Genomic DNA, 6,065 nt, shown 5'->3' on the forward strand with positions numbered 1-6,065 from the left:
TGTTACAGTAGCATTCTCAACAATAACAGCAAAAAACAAACGAACAAACAAACAAGTAAACACACAAGAAAAACAGGCAAACAGTAGACATTGAGCAGAAGGTTGACTGAGTAAAGCGGCGTCAAATAAAGGTTTGGTAAAGTAAAGTGCAGTTGCCATAGTACAAAAGAAAAAGTATTGCAGTGTAAGTAAGTGGCGTTAAAATTAAATTGAATATGTAATTAAAGTAATAAAGCAAAAGCAGGTAACCATAATATAAGTTATATTCACCTGTGACCATAAATAATATTGAAAAAGTAAGTACTTGTAATGGAAAAATATAAATACAGATAAAGATATACAGAGTGTGTGGATTAAATGAAAAACAGGAACAGAAACTACAACATTATCAGGTAGTGCAGGTGTTGCATACATAGTATTACGTTTCTGTGAGCTGTAGGCTATATTCAAAACTTCTAAACTGAGGCAGAACATAACGTAATCTCGGAGATCATTTTTTCACAGCGCTGTGCAATGCGAGAAAATCTCAGAGCTGAACCGGGCAGACACAGTAGTTTTCATCAGACTCACACTGGGTTATGTTAATTAAGTCAACTGCTAACTTACAACACTATTAACATTACCGTCGCCAAAATATCCCTGCAAATCAAATCCATACTTCACTGTTAACCGTCAAGCCACTAAACCTGTATGGAAATTAACACCTCTGCTGAAGTGGGAAATTTCTCTCTCACTGTGTGGTCTGTCTGGTGGTTGATTACGCAGATATGTGCCGGTTAGTTCTCATAACGGGCCAGGTGGTTAGCGCTGTCTGATTACTCCTCTTTTTCATTGTTACATTTTGTGATTAAATTCTTAATCTGCAACGGTCCCTGTCAAGTAAATATAGAAACAATTTCTTCCTCTGATGTATACGTAGCCTACTCTTTAAGCTAGTAGAAAGCTATACAGTGGAGTAGCATATGAAGTGATTTGGGAACCTTCTGTAGGTAATTTTGGGGTACAATTGGATTTTGAAGAATTCAACGAGCATGAATACCAAAGGCCAATCAATTAGCCTGTTCCAAACAGGCACATTTTCAGCGGGCACTGCACTAGTGTTATGAAAGCAGAACCTTCGTCCTACTACACAGTTTGTGTTGTGACATTTCAGATAATGGTATACAGTATTCTTTGCAGAACAATAATCGCTTTGTCATGTAAAAATGTGCTATGTGGCACATCAAAGCTTCACTATATTGTCATTTTATTTTTTGTTCTAAGGCAATGTTTGGGTATTTATTTGTTTTACACAGTACGTTATGTATTTACATTTGCCAATTGAACCACCATTCTCCAACATTAATTTAAATATATGTGTAAGTTTGTCAGTTATAAGGCGGGGCTGGTTGTCTTTTGGTGGATGAATTTAACATGTTTGCACAAACAGCACTACTATTGCTCCATGACTAGCTGCTGCAGGGAATCTTGGCTATAATAGGATGCACATATGAAGCTCTCAGTCTCTCTTCACACACTTCACACGGCAGCAGTGTGAGGAGCTCCTCTTGCCCTCAGATCGATGTAGTATTCCTGGTCTATCTTCTGATTGCAGTGAAGTGCTCTATTCCAAACCCTGAATACCTGTTTGCTTGCAAGGAAGAAGTGTGTGGGTTCTTGCGTGTTGACTGTGTGCATGGATTTAGTACTGTTGACTGTTTTACAGAGAACATGTGACTAAAGTATTGATAGAATAGCTTACATATGCTTCCTTCCCTTTGTAAATGCTTTGTGCTAACATGCATAAGGAAAGCAAATCTTGTCTTGTCGGCAGAAAGAACATAATTGAGATGGGCAGAAAGGAATAAAAAGGAAAGACGATCAAGACATACCCAGACAGATGGAGACAGTGTGATATGTGTCAAAATCCTGTGACATTGGAAAAGTGTTTGTTTAGGATCTGAAGATGTGAGAGAAAATGCACTATTTGACAGTGGTGACTTTTTTGCTTTCCCAGGGCGGTTCCTGTGGTCACTCCTCTCATTTTGCGGAGCCCATTGCGCCATGGGAAGAGCCCTCAAGGTCACAACAAACTAGGCCCGCGCACAACCACATAACAAGCATCTCCTCCACAACATGGCCAACTGATCACAGAGACCAGGGCTTGGCCTTGGAGGAAAACGCTCTCCCTGCCCTTTCAGATAAACATGCTGTCTGGAAGAAAGCAATGTTTCTCATCGAATTCTGGGGTTATTCCTGGGCCTCTTGTCAGAAGGATAGTGTGGTTCTGTTCGAGTCAGTTTGACAAGATGATGCTTTTTCTGCATTGGAAAGAACCATGGCAAAGCATTTAGTGTTGTAATCATTTATTTTAAATAATGAATAAGAAATCCAGTAAATGAAGCAAAGAGCATTACAGATGAGCAAGTGAGTTTTCAGATGTGATTTATGACCTGAATTTCATTGAGTCAGGTTTAGCCGCCCTTGGGGACTTCCTGTATCGATTTAGAAAGATTAGGGTGAAGAGAGCAGATACTTCACTCCCCTTAGTCTTTCTTTTGTTCAGTTTTACTGAGACATGAATTAAGCTGAGAGGGATACAGAGCATGAAAGACGTACAGTAGTATAAGGTTTTGATTTAATCTTCAGCTCTGAGACAGAGGTGAGGTGGGAGGGCTAACCATAGGTCCTGCTAGAAATTATAGGCTTCCTGAAATCTGTTCAACAACAGCCCTGTCATAGTTCATATTCAGAATCCCTGGCACTCCTACCCCTGTCCATCTCTACGCCTTCTGGTGCACCTTTTATGGAAGCAGTACACCATCTCTTTTGCTGGACAGGGTGACTATTGTCTCTCCCAAGGATGAACTCTTTTTTATTGTAATTTTTCCACATCAGTCAGTCAGTGTCTGTGTTTTTATGTGCATTTTCAAATAGCATATGAAAATGAGTGGGAAGGAAAACGTTAATGTACTGATAAAACTTAAATCTGACAATGAAAACAGATTTTCCATTGCATAAAAAGAATCTGTGTGGAACGATGAGAAGACAGTAACCTTAAAATGAATACATGAAATAAGCATACCTGCCATATTTCCGTCACAATTTTTTTGTGATTAATGTTATAATGTTAATTGTTTGAGGTTTGACGGGCGCTCTTCGTCTGACACCAAAAATGGTCCATGACAATATGCTTCCAATATTCCAATATTCACATAACAGTAGTGGATGGAAACAAGCATTCATTCTCATTTTGTTTGTTTTCTGGAAATTTGGTTACATTGTTTTGCTACATTTGGAAGGAAACCTGACTAGTGTGCAGTTTCTTAACATTGCAAGAATCTGTAAAAGTCTTGGCTCCTTTTGCTCTCAAAGAAGAGCACCCATTCTGGTTTGTGCTGAAATAATCTGGTTTTCTGCAGAATCTGACCTAATGGCTCACTCTGTAAAACGGAGCATAAAAGCTGCCATAGGCTGCAGGTTTTCTTAATGATGGTCTTGTTTATGATAATCATCCTAATGACCCACATGAATATGCCGATTTATTTGTTTGAATATGATTAGTAGTGGTGAGAATATGTATTGAATGAGTCCATGTACAGCTGTTTCCATTTAATTTTGGATTTGCAGACGTTCTGCGACCGGTGGAAATTGGGGGTAATCCTTCAACGCAGCGATCTGATTTCTGTAAACTAAGCACACGGCTTTACCTTTGACTCAGTAAATAAATACTTAGAAGTCCATGTTTGGTTAAAAACTCGCCACTCTTTATCAAACTTTCTTTCTTTCCCATGAGCTGACATTTTTGAGAGATAACATCTCATTCGCATCCATGTTAAAGTCTTGTGAGCTCAGTTCGTGGCTTGCTGAGACATTAAAGTTCTTCTTCTACTTATTTTTTTTATTGCGGCTTGCAACCAGAGAAGAAGTTGCATAGGTTTGCACAAAAAAAAAACAGTCGCCTTCAACATAAAAGCAATGCAGTTGTATTCCATGCGTGAAGATCTAAAAAAACTTTTGACGTTTGATTGCTAACTTCCCATTGACCCACCCTTTACACATGAGGCTGCAGGGCCTTGTACGGCCCGTGGGCCACATCCAGCCCAGGGGCCTCATGGATAAACAATGCGTACGCACGAAAAGCTTGCGTACACTGGTTTTCAAACTTTGTGATGTATAAAAAATTAACTTGATGTGAGAATGTGCGGGCCTGTAACGTGGTGAAATCTAACTGAATCGAAAATCACCAAACATTACAAAATAATGTTTCACTTACTTGCATATTTTCTTTGACATTGTCTATAAAAAAATTATATCCAGTGATATTCTATAAAAGTTTGAGCATTTATGTGGATAATATTTCAAATCTTTCACACTATTACTTGTTTAATTTTCAGGCAACTTGACCTCTGTGAGGATGGGAAATGAATAAAAATCCACTTAGAAAATATTTTCAGTTATCTTCGGTATTTCCAATGGATGAAATATCTTACTCACTGTGCAACAAAAGGATTGGCTCGGGAAAATGCAGTAGTATCTGTGAGTGTGTAGTTGCGGAGGCTCAGACATCCATGCCGTACAGGAGGCGGGACTCACGGATCCATCTTCCCAGGAACAAACCCTGTGTTGGGTGGGCATACTCATTGGATGTGGAATTGATCCCGTGGAGGATTTGTAGGCTATGTAAGCGAACAAGGTGTACCCGTGCCACCAAACACTGGGCCGTCTTTACTGTCTTGATTCTGCACATATCTCTGTTACTGAGGTCTTATTTACTATTTCATTATTTTATCCATGCGTGACGCAGCAGATCCGTGTGCACTGTAACCTGCCGTGGAGACGCTGGCCTCACTAACCTCTCCTCCTCTGAGTCGGGTTTCCCTCGCGCTGGACTCAGTTTCACTGAGATCAAACTGCTTTTTGTGTGTAATATGGACTGACACTGAGATGCATGTTGTTCTGTATATGGTGTGGCGCTGCCACTATTGACTTGTTTTCCACTTTGACGTTAGACTTTTATTTTTACATTTCTGCCATGGTTCGGTGCATTCATTGCCTGGTCATCATTGGCCACTCTGGGCATTTTCTTTTATTAGTTATCCGAGATGACCAAACAGAGCATTTATTTTCTCGCCTCCACCTCCGCGATCAGCACCTCAAACGTCACAAGAAGTTGTTTTTTTCCATCTGCAGCGGGATGACCCATAGTGGTTTAAGAAGAAAAATAACGTGGGGGCAAAATTTATAGTCATTTCCATATTAATTTATGGGAGGAGGCAAGGCTCGTTCAGCGTGAAATTGAGCGCACGTGATTTTGATGTACAAAGGAAATGTGCGCAGGACCTGGTATACTCCTGGTTTTATACATGAGAAAATTTCTGTGCCTAGGTACGTTTCAAGTTGTCTTCTGGTATGAAAGCTGTACAGTCTTTTATAAATGAGGCCTCAGGTCTGTTCTAGTAGTATAGTATGTATGAAAACTTGTCTCCTTAAACATTTAGATCTCATTAAACAATGGATTAAAGGTGCAATATGCAATACTGACAGCTAGTGTTTAAATTGTTACAGCAGGACAAATTCAAAATACTGGAGAGAGTCTCCTCCGCCCCCTACTCCCCAGACTCGAAGTTCACGGAGGTTGCAAAGCTGAGACCGCAGCATCCACAACAATGTGTCTAGACGCTTGTCTCACATAGCCAGACATTACTGCACATCACAGCGGAGTAGCTAACGTTAGATGCTGGTTATATTGAGAGTCATGAAAGCCCGTGCTCACTCGGAGCTCTGCACCCAACAGACAGACACACTTCCTCATCTTAGAATTACAGTAGGAACCGCTAAAAATTCCACAACCCTGCCGTCCTTTTCCACCCTACTAAAATACGCACTTTATTGGTTTAGAATTACAGCACCAATCGCTAAACACACTGCAACCTCATGGCCCTCTCTTCCCGATGTACAGCCCCCTCTCTTGGCTTAAAATAACTCCCCGTTGTCGGCTACGGGCTGCTGAACAAGCTGCACGTTGTAAACAGCCGTGGCCCGCTTGCCTGGTCCTCGGTAATGTTAGCAGTTAGCAGGGTTAG

At 40.5% G+C, this 6,065-nt stretch overlaps 1 long non-coding RNA gene across 1 annotated transcript in view; it reads right to left on the reverse strand.

Annotated features, from left to right (window-relative positions):
- Positions 1–457: 457 nt before the first annotated feature.
- Positions 458–6,065, reverse strand: part of LOC116673445 (uncharacterized) — a 22,650-nt gene continuing 17,042 nt past the window's right edge. The window contains exon 3 of the long non-coding RNA XR_004327845.1: positions 458–725. This is a non-coding gene — a long non-coding RNA (uncharacterized LOC116673445). The remainder of the gene's footprint in view (positions 726–6,065) is intronic.

The sequence above is a fragment of the Etheostoma spectabile genome, chromosome 23 (genome assembly GCF_008692095.1).
Source record: "Etheostoma spectabile isolate EspeVRDwgs_2016 chromosome 23, UIUC_Espe_1.0, whole genome shotgun sequence".
NCBI lineage: Eukaryota > Metazoa > Chordata > Actinopteri > Perciformes > Percidae > Etheostoma > Etheostoma spectabile.